The sequence below is a fragment of the Gigantopelta aegis genome, chromosome 10, assembly GCF_016097555.1.
Source record: "Gigantopelta aegis isolate Gae_Host chromosome 10, Gae_host_genome, whole genome shotgun sequence".
NCBI classification, from domain to species: domain Eukaryota; kingdom Metazoa; phylum Mollusca; class Gastropoda; order Neomphalida; family Peltospiridae; genus Gigantopelta; species Gigantopelta aegis.
In genome coordinates, this window is record NC_054708.1 from 10,486,862 (window position 1) to 10,506,615 (window position 19,754).

General features: G+C 37.2%; 1 protein-coding gene across 1 annotated transcript in view; it reads right to left on the reverse strand.

Moving 5' to 3' along the window:
* The window catches only part of LOC121382846 (5-hydroxytryptamine receptor 1-like), a 35,072-nt gene extending 15,570 nt beyond the window's left edge, over positions 1–19,502 (reverse strand). Inside the window, exon 1 of the mRNA XM_041512474.1 lies at positions 19,340–19,502. The gene's annotated coding sequence lies outside the window, so the exon portion shown is untranslated. The remainder of the gene's footprint in view (positions 1–19,339) is intronic.
* Positions 19,503–19,754: the final 252 nt, after the last annotated feature.

Consider the following 19,754-nt stretch of genomic DNA (forward strand, 5'->3'; position numbering starts at 1 on the left):
AAAGTATGCAATAAAGTATCAAAGTATGCATCAAAGTATGCAATAAAGTATCAAAGTATGCACCAAAGTACCAAAGTATGCACCAAATTATCAAAGTATGCACCAAAGTACCAAAGTATGCACCAAAGTACCAAAGTATGCACCAAAGTATCAAAGTATGCACCAAAATACCAAAGTATGCACCAAAATACCAAAGTATGCACCAAAGTACCAAAGTATGCAACAAAGTATCAAAGTATGCACCAAAGTACCAAAGTATGCAACAAAGTATCAAAGTATGCACCAAAGTACCAAAGTATGCACCAAAGTACCAAAGTATGCACCAAAGTATCAAAGTATGCACCAAAGTATGCACCAAAGTATCAAAGTGTGCACCAAAGTATCAAAGTATGCACCAAAGTACCAAAGTATGCATCAAAGTATGCACCAAAGTATCAAAGTATGCATCAAAGTATCAAAGTATGTATCAAAGTATGCACCAAAGTATCAAAGTATGCACCAAAGTATCAAAGTATGCACCAAAGTACCAAAGTATGCTTCAAAGTTTCAAAGTATGCATCAAAGTATCAAAGTATGTATCAAAGTATCAAAGTATGTATCAAAGCATAAACTGAACACGTTAAACCGGCCTCGTTGGTGTCGTGGTTAAGCCATCGGACATAAGGCTGGTAGGTATAGGGTTCGCAGCCCGGTACCGGCTCCCACCCAGAGCGCGTTTTAACGACTCAATGGGTAGGTGTAAGACCACTACACCCTCTTCTCTCTCACTAACCACTAACAACTAACCCACTGTCCTGGACAGACAACTCAGATAGCTGAGGTGTGTGTGCCCAGGACAGCGTGCTTGAACCTTAATTGGATATAAGCACAAAAATAAGTTGAAATGAAAATGAACACGTTTTGTTGACTTTCACTCTATTATTCACCTTTTGAAAAAGTCATTTATCTTTGATTGCTTCCACTGCATTATGTTACCTATTAAAGTAGTTCACGAGACACACAACTATAGAGGTAAGAAATCATTATATATATATATATATATATATATATATATATATATATATATAAATTAACAAAAGGGCAAGTTTTCCAATATGTAATGGCTAAACAAACATCGTGACAGACTGCTTGTGTCATGTATGTTTGACATCTAATAGCCGATGAATAATTAATCAATGTGCTCTAGTGGTGTCGTTAAACAAAACAAACTTTTAACTTTTTAACTGACTAGCAGCAAACACACGCTTTGGAATACATTACGTTTCAGTTTTGATAAGTAGGACGCATTTGTCAGTTTGTTGTTAGTTTTACATCAACCAATGACCGACAACATCCCACATATATACAATGGAAATACGATTACTGATACACTGAAGCATGTACTTGTTTTCTTTCAGTTTAAGTAAAACAATGACGTTATATTTTGACTGGGACAGGGCAATGCATTGGCAAGATGAACTGTCCATTGAAAAAAAAAGTGGTCAATGTACAGGTGGTTGTTATATACAGGTAACATAAAGAAGGAAATGCATTTTTCTGCATTTATGGTGGCCGTTAGGAACAGGTAGCCGTCATATACAGGTGACCGTTAGACTAGTATGTATGTATGTATGAATGTATGTATGCAGGGCCGTAGCTAGCGGGGGGGGGGGGGGGGGGAGGGCAGAAAAAAATCCGGAAAGCATTATAGAAACTTAAAGAAAATTCTCTTCTTAACTGTTTAAGGAGTTTTAGACTATTAACTACTCAGTTGCCCCCCTCCCCCCCTAAAAAAAATCCTAGCTACGGCCCTGGTATGTGTGTGTGTGTGTGTGTGTGTGTGTGTGAGTCAGTATGTGTGTGTGTGTGTGTTTGTGTGTGTACATACACACATGTGTATATATAAACAGTTAAATAAATCAATAAATATCTAGCTGACATAACTATTTCGAGGCGAATTCTATCCCGTGTCCTTTTATTAGAGAACTATTTCTAGAACAGCTGTAAGCTATATTTATACAGTACAATACTAGACACGTGTATTATATAAAAAAATACATAATGTGAAACCTCGTATACTATTATCAACTTTCATAAAATCATACATTCATTTTCATGGTTATATTATCGATTTTGAATAGCATTTCTCACAGCTGCAGTGAATATTTTAATTTGGATCACATGCTAAAAATAAATATGAAAACAAACAGGCCTATTCAGGAAATGGTGACATATTGTATTTGTATGGTTGAGGGGTGGGGTGGGGTGGGCATAAAATATCTGTGTCCGTTTAAAGTGACAGTACCTAATTTTTAAAACTCTCTCTCTCTCTCTCTCTCTCTCTCTCTCTCTCTCTCTCTCTCTCTCTCTCTCTCTCTCTCTCTCTCTCTCTATCTCTCACTCTCTCTCTCTCTGGATATAACATGATTATTATGTCTAGTTATAGGATAAATGTATGTATGTATGTATGTATGTATGTATGTATATATGTATGTATATATATATATGGATGAATGGACGAACGGATAGATGGACAAATAAATAAACAACATTGTATCTGATTGTACCTGTCTATATATTAAATTTATATGCATAATGTGTTAAGGACTTGTATTTGACTTTGGTCGCCTTCTATAGGAGATAAAACTATAAAATGTAACGTTTTGAGTTGTGAGTGTGTGTCGCACAATGGTATGTCATGATAGCTTCAACGTTCTAGTTCGCTTCACAGGAAAAACACAGAAGAAATGGCGGGGAGGGCATCTGACATTCCGGTTACCTAAACATACTCACTAGGGGACGCTTTATGAATGAATGCTTCTTCAACGATTTCACGCACGGCCTCTCTGATAAGTTAAAGGAATCAGGCAATCTCTATATAGCCAAGATGCTATTGAAATGAATGTATGTATACATGTTAGAATGTACCGAAATAGTTCATAGCGGGTGGGCGAGAATGGGCGAGGAAGGAATAAAAGGAAATGAGGTTTGAAAGACATAAAGCTTGGTTGAATGGAAAGTAAGCAAAACTTTTAATGTTTTAAAAATGGAATTCAACGTGTGCTTTTATTATATGGATAAAAAGCTTTGTCAGGGATGTATGTAAATCTCCAACATGGAAAAACAGTCAAAAATATTTGTATTACATTTTGGATCTGAAGGAACATCCCACCCACCCCCCCACAAAATTAAAAACACGTTTCACAGCTTCTGAACTTGCAGCGCTGCCCTAAATACCGTGGAAAACCAACAGTGTGATGTTTGCGTATTTCGTATCTTATTAAAACAAGTTTTTATCCTCGAAGGTGTTTTTACTGCCCGGTTGAGCAGTCGTCCTTCCATCAGTTAGGAGACTGGTACATGTTAGGGTCAGTGGGAAATGTATAGGACAAATATCAAACAGACAATTTATCAATATATCAACTTAGGCCATTATAAATTTAGTGCAAGATTTTAATCCATCGTTTTTTTAATGGAGGCGGCGGGACGGGTTAAATTTTATTTTTTATATTATATTTTCAAGACATTGAAAATATCGCACATCGAGAACAAAAAATATTAAACATTATTTTATTATTTATTATATTATTATTATTATTATTATTATTATTATTATTATATATATTATTTATTTATTTATTATTATTTTATTATTATTATTTTTTTGCGGGGGGGGGGGGGAGGGCCAGTGAAACAAAAAAACGGGACTGGCCTCTATTCTTGGGCGTGGATGACAATCTAAGTTTTATTTTATAATGGCGTTATATACTTCATATAAACGTATAAAATAAGCTAACATAAAAGTATGATTACGAGAAAAGAAAAAGAAAATACAAATGTATAATTATGTATAAAAAAGATAAAAGCCCCTTCGACATTTTAAAATATGAAAACAGTTTTGTCTGTTAAAACAGGTTATACTTCGACATAAAACTACAACATTTCTATAATCCAGGCAATAACATAAAACTGATAAAAATTAAATTAAAACAAAAATATTTATTCTAGTATATAAAACAAAATTAAAACTAAGATTATCATATGAAGGACAGTTTAATATAAATTAAAAACGAAAACAAGTGTACAACATAAAATATATGTATTAAAAATTCTCACAAGATATTATTATTTTTTAAAGACTTGACATGGAAAATAATGGTTAAAAATAAAATAGTATATTTATATAACATGACTTTCATCTTCCACACATTTTATTTGTCATATATAGGATATAATCGCTGATTCACAGGCAGATTCGTACGTACAGTCATTAGCGGTCCGTTAAGTCAAAAGTCGTGGTATGTGCTATCCTGACACTGGGCGAGTAAATAAATTTAAAAAATCAATATTGCTTCTAATCAGTACGAGTAGTCACATATTGGCAACGGGTTTCTTGTCTCATTTAATAAAACAGAATCTGTGTTTATAAATCGTAACTCCAGACTTTAATAATGTCTGGGGACCTCTGCATGCAGTTTAATACTGCCATGAACTTAGTAATATCACTGTAATATTAGTCTTAAGTTCAGTCTTTATGATTTTATCAGTGCAAACCCCCCCCCCCCCCCCCCCCCACCCCCCCCCCCCCCCCCCCCCCAACAGCCGCCTGTTAAACTTCATTCATTTTAACTTATGTTTGTGCTTATATCCAGTTAAGATTAGTTAGTGGTCAATGAGAGAGAAGAAGTAGGTGTAGTGGTTTTACACCTACCCACGTAGTCGGTAAAACTCGCTCTTGGTGGGAGCCTGTACCGGTCTCCGAACCTAGTACCTAACCAGCTGTATGTCCGATGACTTAACCACGACACCACCGAGGCCGGTCTATTAAACTGCGTGCTGGCGTTTCGTTAAACAAACATTTTATTTTACTGCAAAGTGATGGTGGCAATATGCAACTTTATCGATTCACACAAGCTGATATATTTAACTGTGTCATGGTATACACAACAGGGCTTTTTTTCCTTCTGTCTTTTTTTTTTAAAATTCCCAATGTATGCGTGATGGCGCATATGACATGTATAGTGTTGTCGGTGCGGTGTCGTTGGCTCGGGTACGGGGTCACGTGAAGGGTAATCGAACAAAGGTAGCTATAGTCAATTTAACACAATATAACTCTATCATACGGCATGCACACTGGACGTCTACCATATTACTCGTTATTAATAGCAACACACTTCTCAAACAGACCAAACTGTCTATAAAGGCCGCGGTAAACGAAATAACGAATGTTAAAAAGTTTGTTTTTGTTTAAGGACATCACTAGAGAACTTTTTTTATCATCGGCTATTAGATGCCAAATATTTGGTAACTGTAACATGTAGTCTTAGAGAGGAAACCCGCTACATTTTTCTATTAGTAGCAAGGGATCTTTTTTATGCATCATCTCACAAACAGGATAGCACATACCGCGGCCTTTAATTTACCAGCCGTGGTGCACTGGCTGGAACGAGAAATAACCCAATGGGCCCACCGATGGGGATCGATCCTAGACCGATGGCGCATCACGTAAGCGCATTACCACTGGGCTACATCCCGCCCCAAATAACGAATGTGTCAGGTGGCCTTATTAAGGAGATAAAAGTATTGTATTAGAAGGACATGACAGAAATGACCTAATACAGGGGTGGTTGCTACACAAAGTGTCCTCTATAGCAGGTTCAATAACAGCTTTATAACACTCACGTTTGCTTTGTTTAACGACAATCGATTAGTTCATCACCGGCTGTTGGATATCAAACCTATATTGATAAGTCAGACACATGGTTTTCAGGGGAAACATGCTGAAGTTTTCCTCGTCAGTAGCAAGGTGTCTTCTGCATGTATTGTCAAGTATAAAGGACTCAACAGATCACGGCCTTTAATATAGCAGCCACTGGGTATTAGTTAGGATAGGAAAAGCACATTGGGTCAGTGCCCCCCCCCCCCCCGAGGGTGTTCGATCCAGACACCCCAGACACGTTTCATAAGATTGCTAAGAAACAGAAATAAAGGTGAGATTTTGAAATGCATTAAAATATATATAGTTATATTATAAGAGAATGAAAAACATAATTTAGTAATAGAGACCCCCTACACACACCCCCCCCCCCAAAAAAAAAAAAGAGAAAAAAAAGAGAAGAAAATCCCAAACACTATTAATATGGTAACGAACTTCACATTTAGTTAAACAAATTGTATAAATTGAACTTTAATAAAACATCTGTTATTAGGAGTCCAACACCTATTAATAATTACGTAAAAACAAATTGCTATTAGTTGTCAAGCACCTATTAGTAATTTACTCAAACATCTTCTATTAGGTGTCAAGCACCTATTAGTAACTGAGTAAAACATCTTCTATTAGAAAGGAAGGAATTTTTTTATTTAACGACGCACTCAACACGTTTTATTTACCGCTATATGACGTCAGACATATGGTGAAAGACCACATAGATATGGAGAGAGGAAACCCGCTGTCGCCACTTCATGGGCTACTCTTTTTCGATTAGCAGCAAGGGATCTTTTATAAGCACCATCCCACAGACAGAGTAGTACATACCACGGGCTTTGATATGTCAATCGTGGTGCACTGGCTGGAACGAGAAATAGCCCAATGGGCCCACCGATCCCAGACCGACCACGCATCGAGCGAGCACTTTACCACTGGGCTACGTCCCGCCCCCTTATATTAAGTGTCAAGCACCTATTAGTAACTGAGTAAAACGTCTGACATTAGATGTCAAACACCTATAAGTAACTGAGTAAAACATCTGACATTAGATGTCAAGCACCTATAAGTAACTGAGTAAAACATCTGACATTAGATGTCAAGCACCTATTAGTAACTGAGTAAAACATCTGACATTAGATGTCAAACACCTATAAATAACTGAGTAAAACACCTTAAATTAGGTGTCAATTGCAAGCACTTAGTCATTCAGTACAATATGTGCAATACAAAGGTCTTAACTGAATTTTTAATACCAAATTCCTGGATATAAAAGTCATCCTGTACTTGAGTGTATTAGTTGAAGGTGAAGTAGAAGGTGATCCGTCCAATTTTTAAAATCAACAGCCGTTCTGATTAGTTTAATACGTGACAGTGTTTATTTGCAAATAATATTGTGATTATATATTCCCAATAACTTAATATTATATTTTTATTAGTGTACAGTTATTATGCAATGTACACATTGATAAAACCAATATAAAAATGCAATTATGATTTTCAAAAAAAATAAAAGTTGCTAACAAAAGCACAACTTTGGTAGATTATAAGATGTCACACATTTTTATATTTGTATTACTTGACGTTAATATACTTTTTAAATCTGTTTTATTCGCAAATGTTAACAGTATCGGCAATGGGAGGTTATTTGATGTAAAATAACCTACATTACTCTCTCATTGTCAATGTTATAATATCCCAGGGCTTTAACTAATTTATATTTGCATACCTATTAATGGGCACATAATTACATGCAAATATGTTATAGCTATCAGAGTACATATATTTGTATTAGTATTTACCGCTAACACATAAAGCTTGTACCACATTGTGATTTATGTAAACTATTAATACAGTATACAGGTGTACGTTCGTATACCGCTGAGTCGTGCCATGCCAAGTAAGAGTTCTTACCATTGCATTAAAAGAAATCATATAAAACATATAACACGTGTATTACAATTACTTAGTGTTCCTGAAACCTAATAGTTGATGATCATACAAACCGTTTTGTGTCTTTTCTTCAAACAAATGAAGCTAACAGCTAAAGGTTTTCAGTTGTTATAGTACAATATTACAATTGCGAGTCTACAAGATAAGAAAGGGTATGAGTATCCTTGTTTACTAACATTAGGATGTCACCAACGCCCCCTCCCCCAAACGACCCCCCCCCTCCCCCCGAGATAATGAGTTAAACCTATTCCAGGAACATAATAGTGCATACATCTCTTTACAAATAAAATGTGCCATACTAACACATATGTGGACGGATGAAAGATTTTTCAAGTGAGTCGGTGTATCTTTTAAATTAAAAAGGAGCACATTAGTACTACTCAACCATGAAACATTCATTATATATAGGACAATATTCCTGAGACACGCCTAGCCGATATCAGGAGCTAGTGCGGGGGAAGGGGGTTGGAGTCGGGGTCGGAACCCCTGCTCAACAAATTGTTTTTCAATATAGGTTTTCGGATGGACATGATTGGACCACCCTATAAACTTCGCTCACCACAGTCTATATCTCCCCTCTGCTAAAATGCCTGCACACGCGCCAGGATATTGTATCCGTATCTAATAAATAAATAAAGTGATTATACACATTCATTAAACTGAAATTGTGGGACACTTGAGAGCGCGATCGGTCACGCCACGAGCACATCAACATGAGATTGAATCATCACCTCAGGACAAATCCAGGATCACCATCTTCATTCCCATTCACTATATTCACTCCATGGATTATTTATTAAAGCATACAAATTAAAACACCACTGCCCAGTTATTAAACAAGAATTGGCTGTCAAACCTTTGATCAATGAACCTAAGTCACAATTAGAGCTAAACTTTCCCAAGGTGTTCCATGTCACTGTCATTTACCTTTAAATGTTAGTACTAGGGTTAATTACCTGCAAAACAAATAAATACTCACGCATAAAATGTAAGAGATGACTCCCCTGCTAGTAGTGTGTACAGTCCTGTATTATATCACTACCATTTGTATTATACCTGAACCCTAAACAGTGCAGAAAATTTTTTCACGACACCAAGACAAGAAAACCAAGAAAAAACGTTGACCATGCCTTCTGGAACCACGAACTCAAGATGAGCAAACCACGTGATTATGTCCCAAGATGCACAGAGTTTGATGTCATTCGCCGCAAAGAACCGCTCTGATGCGACATTTTTTCTTTAGAAATCACAAGAAGACCTTAAAAATTTAAAATGCCTCGTGGAACAACGACTATGAGATCAGGTGGCCCCACGATTTGTCCGGAACTTCACGGTATTCCATGTGATTCAACGTAAAGCACCGTTCTGGACCCACACTCCCTTGTAGCTGTTACACCACCGGTCTAGTGTTGCACCCCGACAATTAAGCGGCTTAATCTTGGCTATTCATGTGCCATCATGCATACGTAGTGAAAGTAGGTGAGTTACAGTATTGAACATATAGATATTCCCGGGACAAAGCGGAGCGCATAACGGTGAATTCACACACATACACACTCACTCACACTCACACATTATGGTTTCTTCCAGCTCAACATGGCGTGTAACAGAATAGCTAAGCTACGATTATATGTGTTAAAAGATATATCAATGTATAGAAATAGTTCTTGCTGCATGCATAGCTTTTGATATTAACGGTGCGTAGCTATCATGAATCATGATTGTAATGGCGGTACTTACAGGGCTTTTTTTTAGGGGTTGGGTAGAGTTACTCTTGTTCTGCGAACCTTAGAAAAGTATAACAGATGGTTCAATGAATAGTACATGCTTGTGTTCACTTTTATACTATTCTTTAATTTAAAAAAAAAAACAATTCGTCCATATATCCATGCATCTGTAACTCCACCTAACTGGGACATTACTATCCATGCATATAATAATAATTGCATTTATGTTATCTCGACCTATGTAATTCCAAAGCAATTTTTAAAGAAAATTAGAAGAAAGAAAAACACGATAAGAAATTTAACAAGATGTGGCTGTGTTCAGGCTATTTGCTTATTACATAGTTCACACCAGCGCGTTGAGTAAATAACGCACGTACAAGTGTCAGATAAATCGAGGAGAAACTCCCTTTAACACCGGCAGGCCACCGGGGTTAAGGTTGGTAGGTGCTGCGTGCATTTCATAGTGTCAGATTCATCCATCTTTCTCTTTCTCTGTCTATCTGTCTCTTTTTTCCTCTCTCTCTGTCTGTCTCTCTCACTCTTACTCTCTCAAAGCCAGTGATGTATGCGACAACGTCTTCTCTCTCTCTCTCTCTCTCTCTCTCTCTCTCTCTCTCACACACACACACACACACACACACACACACTCATTTTCTCTTTCACTCTCTAAACCAAAATATGTGACAAGCTCACCTTCTCTCTCTCCAAGCCAAAGTATGTGATAAGCTATATCTCTTTCTCCTCTCCACACCGTCGCCCCGCCCCTCTCTCTCACTCACTCACTCACTCACTCACTCACACACACAAACACACACACACACACACACACCCCCACCCCCCCCCCCCCCCCACACACACACATACACTCACGCACTCACACACTCACGCTAATTTCCGGTTTTGGACTACTTCCATGCACTTAGCTATAGGCACATGACAGTGTGTTTGATTCACACTTGGTTATATCAGCATCAGCTATTAATAGTGTGTATTGTGTAGATTTATGAATGAACATAATAACAACATTCATTAAAGTTAATTCATTTCACAATAATGTACTTCCGTGTTCATGTTCACGGCGCAGCTGTTTGTCGGGCAGTGCACTCACGACAGATGGGCAAAGATATATTATTATAAACTATCAACAAACAAGACAGCAGTCTTTGATATACCAGTCGTAGAGCACTAGGAATGTCTATATTGCAATTTCCTTGTTCTGGCTGATATGGGTGCGGCCATCTTGGATGTAAATGAATGGTGTGGTGCTTTAATTAGTTTCGGCAAGTTCAAAATGAATTCCTTGACCCTAAAACACCATAATAGACATCAACTGTTTTGTCATAGGTGATAAAATATCCCAGATATTGTCAGTTATGTGTTTTTGGCAGTCATCTTGAATATTTCAAAATGTTCAAGGGTACCAAGTTTGCACCTCTCTGATCCTCCATCAGCACCTTCCAAAGATGCTAAAAGTAAAACCACAAAGAACAATTGTGGGTACCGCAGTGCAAGGTTTAGCCAAATATTGAGGGTTTGGCAAATACTATAATATTATATTGACAGAGCCCACCATCGTTTAATGTAAGTGGTGTATCCAGGAGTACTTGTAAACTAGTTGACTGGTACCATCGTCTTCTATCACATCACATACATGTAACGTAAGACGCAAAAAACCAGTCTTGCGAGCGACCGCGTTCGTTTGCCCTGCTGAACATGCCGTAGTATCAAACGAAAATGAGCGTTTAACGACACAGTAACTTTATTAACAGGATACATATTAATAGTGAAAGAGAAGGTCATGCGCATGTGCAATACGCTTCTACATAATTAGTATCCCGGTTGTACTTACGACCCAATGCAGTTCCTCAAAGGCACCCTCAGTAATAAATATAAACATGTAACATTCCGCATTTTATTTCAGGAACGTCAAGGCACAAGACATTATAGCATGAAATATACAGACAGGTGGTCTACTGAACGGTTGCGTTGATGGGTTGCTCTTTCTTCTTCTTCTTCTTCTTTTCTACAGTAACAAATAACCAAAATTGCTATTTGTGCACAACATCAGGTGTGGATCCGGAGGGGAAGGAGAGATTAACTCGCGCCCCTTTTTTTCACCCATGTAAGAAATAAAATAAACAAAAGCCAGTTCCAACACTTTACCATGTCTGACGCACCCCACAAGCTGTAATTTCGGGTATTTGTTTCATATGAAATGTTCAAACATTTACAATTGATCATCTATATTACGTTTCTGGGGCAGGATGTAACCCAGTGGTAAAGCACACGCCTGATGTGCGGTCGGTCTAGGATCGATCATCGTCGATGGGCCCATTGGACTATTCCTCATTCAAGCAGTGCACCACGACTGGTATATCAAAGGCCGTGGTATGTGCTCCTGTCTGTGGGATGGTGCATATAAAAGATCCCTTGCTACCAATGGAAAAATGTAGCGGGTTTCCTCTCTATGACTGTGTCAAAATTATCATATGTTTGACATCCAATAGCCGATGATTAATAAATCGATGTGCTCTAGTGGTGTCGTTAAACAAACAAACTATATTACTTTTCTTGTTATAATACGTAATTCTTCGATTTTCATTGGATGCAGTGACTAATTAGATGTAGGTCACTATAATGTATTAGTTCGCCGATAACGATCAACATGTTGGACGCCTTCTCCGCTGTTTAGTGGAACAACCCGCTATTAAGATGGCAACAGACTTCTTTATAGTTTAATGAATGAATTGAATTGAATTGAACTGAATGAATGCTTAAAATACATACAACAGCACAAATATACAGATTGGCTATTGGGTGTCAAACAACGGGATCTTGAAGAAATGAATGATTAAATGAATGGATAGATGGATTGATGAATCATAAGCGTAAGAGATAGGGTGCAGGGGGTGGGGAGGGGGCAACTATCCCCCTCACAGTGCTGTAGTAGAAAGCCTGCTTTTCCATCAATCTACCCACAATATTAGTTATAGTTAGCAGTTTTGTTTAATTCGGGCAAAAATCAGCCTGCCTACCGCCTCCCCCACCCCCGCTTACAAAATTGGGAGTCCGCATGCCTGTGGAATGAATGAATGAATGAAACAATGATTAACATCACCCCAGCACAAACAACACATAAACTATTGGCTTGTTGACAAACAACTCTATTAGAACTCTATAGTCCGTCCCATCCTCCTACAAAAATGTTTTACTTTATAAATAATTTCTGGTTGGTTTGACTTAAGAAGAAAAGTAAAAGTGTTTTGGAAATTGTTTTTCCTATTTTTGTGTGCAATTTAGAAAACAGAAATAAATAGCTTATAGTAAATTTCAAAGTATGAAAAACGGAATTCCCCGTGGGAAGGACTATAGATGTTTATATAAGGTGAGATAGCGAGATGGCAGTTTTAACGCGAATTAAAGAACATTTATGTTATTATTAATGTATCATTATATGACACATTTTAAAACACAATATACAGTTTAAAAATCAACATTCTAATGCATTCTGCATATGCACGAAATCCATCTATGAAACAAAAACCAACTCTACGTTCAGCCAACCGTTTCTCACTAAACGTTTGCAAACTATTTTGAATGGTTCCCGAAATGGTAATTTAGATTAATGTGTAGCGTAAAAACCAGTTTACTAAGCGTTAGCGACAAACGGCTGGCTGAATGTAACCCTGCCTAAAATGCCGGAAATTTGGAGAATTCCTCAAGAGCCTATTTACATATCCATAGACTAATTCTCGTGTTTTAGATGGACATATTTACTTTTAAAAGAGTACCTTTGAAACCTCCCAGAAGCAAAATGCGTGTTACTTTTAGATTTTATGACTTAAGTGCTGTCTATAAGATTTTGTTTAAACTCAAATGTATGATGCTGACAGAAACAAAATAAAAACAAGAAATTAGGAGCAATAGTACACGTGAACACGTATATTTTAATTTACTTGCACTATACGTCTTTAAAAGGCGGATGACTTGGAACATGAAAGTAGTGACCAAATATTTGTTACTGCTGCGTTCTTTCCCAAAAATTATTATTCACAAGAATAATTTTAAAAAATATATTTCTTGAATTAGAATGGAGATAACTATATTTTATGTGACTATTTGCGACCGTTAATGCTGGTTTGACAGTCGCAAACGTCCGTTTTGGGTTAATTTGCGACAGTACAATCAATATACAATTCTGCATAATATATAAACTGTTATGAGATATTTCTTCACATGTTCGTTCCCTTGCAAGTGTATTTTGAAACGAGTTTGTTCAGTAATATAATATTCTTTCACCTGGGCAAAAAGCTGGGTAAATAATGGTATGTTTTTTACATAAATGAATGTTATAAATGTAACGTTTTGTGATAAAAAAAACCCCAAATTATTCAATTGTTTAATATCATTCGTTTTATCTGCATCCCAAACATTATCATTTGTTTATTTTTAAAACATACCATGGATCCTGCAGTGTTAAAAGTCCATGTTTCGAATCATTCCATATCAGTTTTCCTTTTCGACATTTTACAAACAAAGGTTCTTTGGTTTCTTCATCGACTTTACAAAAAAATGCTTTATGCATTATCTCATTTCATTTACAGTTATGTGCGTGCTTATATTCAATTAGGTTCACGTACGCTGTCCTTCGCACACACATCTCAGCTATCTGGACTGTCTGTCTAGGACAACGGATTAGTGAGAGAGAGGTCGGTGTAGTGGCCTTACACCTACCCATTGAGTAGTTACACTCCATATTGGTGGGAGCCAGTACCGGGCTGCGAACCTAGTACCTGCCAGTCTTATGTCCGATGGCTTAACCAGTGCACCACCGATGTGTAATGCAATTTTAAATATATAACTGTTGGTGGTTATTATTCTGTTGTTCAGTTGTATAATAAATTGTTTAGCATAATTGCTTTTATAACTTTTATTATAACTCAAGGGAGATAACTCGATATTTATTTATTTATTTTTAATTATTATATTTTTGGTAAATTGTTTCATCTATAAATAAGTTATATTCTGGAAGAGAACTCTACAAGTCTACAAGAACGTTTTGTTTTCATGCAAGCCAACAATAATCCGTATTTTATTCTATAAGTGACAGAGCAGGAAAACTATTTCTTTTTAAAAACAAATGTTTCATAGAAAGATATTTATAATTAACAACAGGACCAAAATGCAATTTTGAAAATCAATATATGCATGTATGTCAGCCCCACCCCCACCCCCACCCCCACACACTGCCCCATCTTAGTCTGACATTCTCCATTTCAATAAAGCACGGCACCAATATAAATATTACATAAGTAGCATATTCTAGATCGGGAAGGACTTCAACTTTTGGCATTACCACTTCCAAATTTACATAATATTCTGGAATTCATTTGCGTTAATTTCGGCAAATTATTTACAAAATCAATGGGGTTTTTGGTTGTTGTTTTTTTGTTTGTTTTTGTTTACTGAACTGACTACCAAGAGGTAACTGCTATTGTTATGACGTTTCCATCTAATAGAACACTTTTACTATATTTTCATGTTTAGAACATCAGAGTACGTGGGTGTTTTTGTAGAGTTTGTTTTGTTTGACGACACCACTAGAGCACATTGATGTATTTATCATCGGCTATTGGGTATCAAACAATGAGTAATTTTATAAATATTGTATTCTAACCAAGAACATTCGTTGAATATGTTACTGTAGTCATTAAAAGGGCTTTATTACTCAGAAACATATTACAGCAGTAACACCACGACTTGTATATCAAAGGCCGTGGTATGTGCTAGCCTGTCTGTAGGATGGTGCACATAAAAGATCCCTTGCTACTAATAGAAAAAAATTAACGGGTTTCCTCTCCAAGACTATATATCAGATTACTAAGTGATTAATAAATCAATGTGCTCTGGTGGTGTCGTTAAACAAAATAAACTTTTACAGCAGTAAACACAGAGCTTTAGTTTGAAGTTTCATTTATACTTATTTTTGTGCTTCGATCCAATTAAGATTCAAGCACGCTGCCCTGGGAAAACGCATCAGCTATCTGGGTTGGTGAGAGAGAAGTAGGTGCAGTGGCCACTGGGTCGGTAACTCGCTCAGGATGCAAACCTAGTACCGACCAGTTACAAATACCCATTGAACTCTGCACTGTGCAGAGATACGGCCCTGATAATGTATTACGGTTTTGTCGTTCAGGTTAAGTACGGTGGCTTAACCACTACACCGCCGAGACTAACTTTAAAGGGACATTCCTGAGTTTGCTGCATTGTAAGATGTTTCCGACTAATAAAATATTTCTACGATTAAACTTACATATTAAATATATTTTCTTGTTTAGAATATCAGTGTCTGTATATTCAATGTGTTTCTGGTCGTCTTAATATTTGCAAGAAGTCCAAACTGGATTTTGTCCTCAAATAATTTCGTACGTACGAAAAAACATTGGTTAGGAAATAAAATGAAATTTAACGTAGTACAAATATTAGAATGATTAGAAACACGTTTAATATACAGCCGCTAATATTTTACGCAGAAAAATATATTTGATATGTAATTACAATCGTTAAAAAGTCTCTGTTCGTTGATAACATCTTAAAAATTGCAGCAAACTCAGGAATGTCCTTTTAAGAGTTTTTTCCCTGTCTTATAATAACAACCCACATATTGTATAAGAGTATACACAACATGTGCGCACTGATATACAGTGAATCTAAATTCTAATAAAATACTAATCATGCATAAATGTTGTTTAAAATAACAGTTCAGTGTGACATGTACAGGCATAGAAAATTACGATTATGTTGTGTAAAGCGGAATTTCTATAAATTTAAGTCTTATTGAAAATAATTCACAATATCACGCTAAATATTTACCTCCCGGTTTGGTCGGTGTAAGAACATCCTGTTAACAGGAAGCAACAAACAGGGTGTACCCAGAGAACATTATCCACCAGGCGTCCGATTACCACAACTAGGCTAAGCTCTGTAATCCTCGTAATTAAAACTGGTGTGAGACCCTATCGTGGGTTCTATTATGTTACCTACCCGAAGTACACAATCGAACAGAGCACTCTGTAGGAAATAAATAGCATTGTCAACTTCAGCGGATCTAATTGTAAAACAATTGTTCACGTAACTGTTATAATTTACTGTTATCATATTCCAGAACCTTTTTTTTCCTTACATCCCGCGGACGTTTTTTTGCTGCCGTTGACAATGTTGATGATGACATGACATTACCTACCCGGAGTACACAATCGAATTGAACCCTCTGTAGAGAATAAATAGCATTGTCAATATGAGCCGATCTAGATCTAAGACAATTATCCATGTAACTGTTATGTTCCAGAACCATTTGTTGTAATATCCCGGTGATACTCCTTTGATGACATTACTATTTCAATATAGACATGTATATAATTAACTTCCTTGTGTTTCGAAAAAAAACCCCTCTGCATTGCTTGTTAATTCAGGGTGAAATATGACTGAGTTAGAAAGAAGAGGAATCCGACACAAAGCCTACTGTAGTTACCGATTACCTTGCAAAGGGGTATTTTATATACACCTTTCCAGAAAACTAGGTTAAGAACGTGGCTGGCATAACGTAGGAATATGAAACGACCTTGTGGCGATGAGGAAGGAGGTAAACAAGCGATCCTCTTACATTACAAACAGAGTTACTGACATCATCATGACCACCGCTACTGCGTTAAAAATCAGATTTAATAATACACCTTTTCAGTCGGTAAAATTTGAACTCACTGCATAGCTTGTAATTGGCATGCAATTTACATATAACGACCTAATAACGATATATTTGTATAAAACAGTCCTGTTTCAATAGCGTCATTATATCAGTACAAAACAGAATCCAAGAAATGTATAGACAAATCCATATTGTACAGAACAATCCAATATATTTTTCAATAATGACATGATATTTGTTCATAGACATGGTCACATGCACAAACATATTCCAGAACAAAACAGAATCGAAGAGATTAATAAATAAAGCCACATTTGTACAAAATGCAATGACATATAAGTTCCAAGACATGCACGTCATATTCCAGTAAGGTTCCCGGAGATGTTTGAAAACCAGTGATACCATATACACCCTCACAACAGTGACGAATATTATATATCATTTTGAGCGAATTCCACAGCTGTTGTGAAGATCATCTGCAACTGTCAAGATTGTGTTTTCTCAACAGAAATGTCATGTCATCTAGTTCGGAATAGAAGGAAAGAAAATATTCCGCTACGCCTTACGAGCAGGATTCTCAGAATTGACTAATCCTGCAAGAATTCCACACACACGATTACTGAATAAAACCTCAGTTGACGGGCATTTTGAATCGCCCACAAGGAAAAGAGATTATATTTGCTTTAGAGATCCCCATCAAAATGTCTGAGTAGCAGTGCATGGAATATAGAAGTCGTAGAAGAAACCGGTGGTTACCACCTTTCTCCGTTACTCTTTTTAATTTGCCCCCTCTTACATATTAAACATATCATACACAGATGAAACAATCTTTAAAAAAAACCTCATTAAAGGCATACTATCACAGATTTAAAAACCTTATTTCTCTAAAAATGGATAATAAATGAAAATTACATTTATAACTGGAAACCAAATCTAGCTATCGCATCACCATAACTGAACCACGATGGAGTGAAATCCATGTCAACCCTGTTGACAATATTAGTTTTTGAATTATAGACCATTGCCATAATTCAATTCTTTTTACGAAATATCATTAATACGTGGAGTATGGTGGCTACGTAGATGGTTGAATAAAGTACATTTAGGGACAAATCAAATTTATATATTTTTAGGTAACACTTCGTTAGGCTATTTACTAGGTCAGTGGTCTGTGACAATATGCCTTTAACGTTTACCGAGTCCACTGTTTTGTAAATGCAAACTTGCACGATTTGTACAGAGATTGCCAATAATGTATTCACAAATACTATGTCAAGTGCACATCTGTTGGTCAGTCCCCTTCTAATTTTATGTGCGGTTTCAATCATCAGACGAGTGGTGCGTTCATGGGTTTGTTTTGTTTAACGACACCACTAGAGCACATTGATTTATTAATTAACGGCTATTGGATGTTGGTGAGTGCGTCGTTAAATAAAACATTTCTTTCGTTCTTTCTGCTATTGGATGTCAGACATTTGGTAATTTTGATATATGGTCTTAGAGAGGAAACCCGCAATATTTTTTTTTCATTAGTAGCAAGGGATACTTTATATGCACCATGTCACAGACAGGATAACACATACAACGGCCTTTGATATACCAGTCGTGGTGCACAGGCTGGAACGAGAAATAGCCCAATGAGACCACCGTCGAGGACCGACCGCGCATCAAGCGAGCGCCAAATGCCACTGGGCTACAGTGGTGTGTTCAAGACGCCGAGCGCTCGCAAACAATTTGACAGATACCAACATTTATATCATATTACATTCATCTCAGATTAGGCGGGGAAACCAGTCTATCGTGCAACCGCGATAGCTCTCCCTGCTGAACATGACACCGTAGAGTAAACTTCCGGTTTCCTCAGCAGCTACTATCGTATGTTTCAAACATGCCGCCGTGAAGAGGCAACATCTACACAATTGTGAGTCGTCTGTTCAAGACACGGGTTAGTGTACACACGTTCTTTACAGATAGGCTACAACATCACCACCACGTCACCGCGAAGGTATTTAACCGGGAAATCAATCGGGAAGACCCGCGGGAAAAATAACGCTGTTCTGGACGAAGGATCCCGCGTAAGTCGACACATGTGCCCATGTGAAGCCTGCGATACAACAGCTTGCTCTGAATGTGCACGTTATACCCTTAGACCAGACGAGACCTAGTTTAAAAAATGCTCTTTTGTACAAAGAAGATATTTTACAACTGTCCTTATTTTTCTTTTATTTTTCACAGTCTACCCCTACTTATTATTAGCTGGGTACATACCTGACCACAAAACCTTTGACATGTCAGTCGTGGAACTCTGGTCAGAACGGAAGACATCCGCGGCAACAATGATGAACATTTGGATGTCGATCCTATTCTACGACGAATCGCAAATCCAGTTAAGCTCTCCAAAGTCAAATACTAGAAAGGTCCCGCGTGTGTGTCTGTGTGTGTGACATGTTCTAGATGCTTACTGATGCTAACTGCAAGCCCGGCTGGAGATCATTTACTTGAAGCATCCACCTCGCCGAGTGCAGGAACTAAATATAGACGGCAGGGCTAATATTAGCGACCGGAGCCTTTTGTTGGTGCTGACGGGTTTTTGTTCTGAGGGATGTGAATGTCACCCTAGACACTACTGTACCCTATCTAGAGCACTCACCTCAGATATATGTGAGGTCACACACACAAAAAC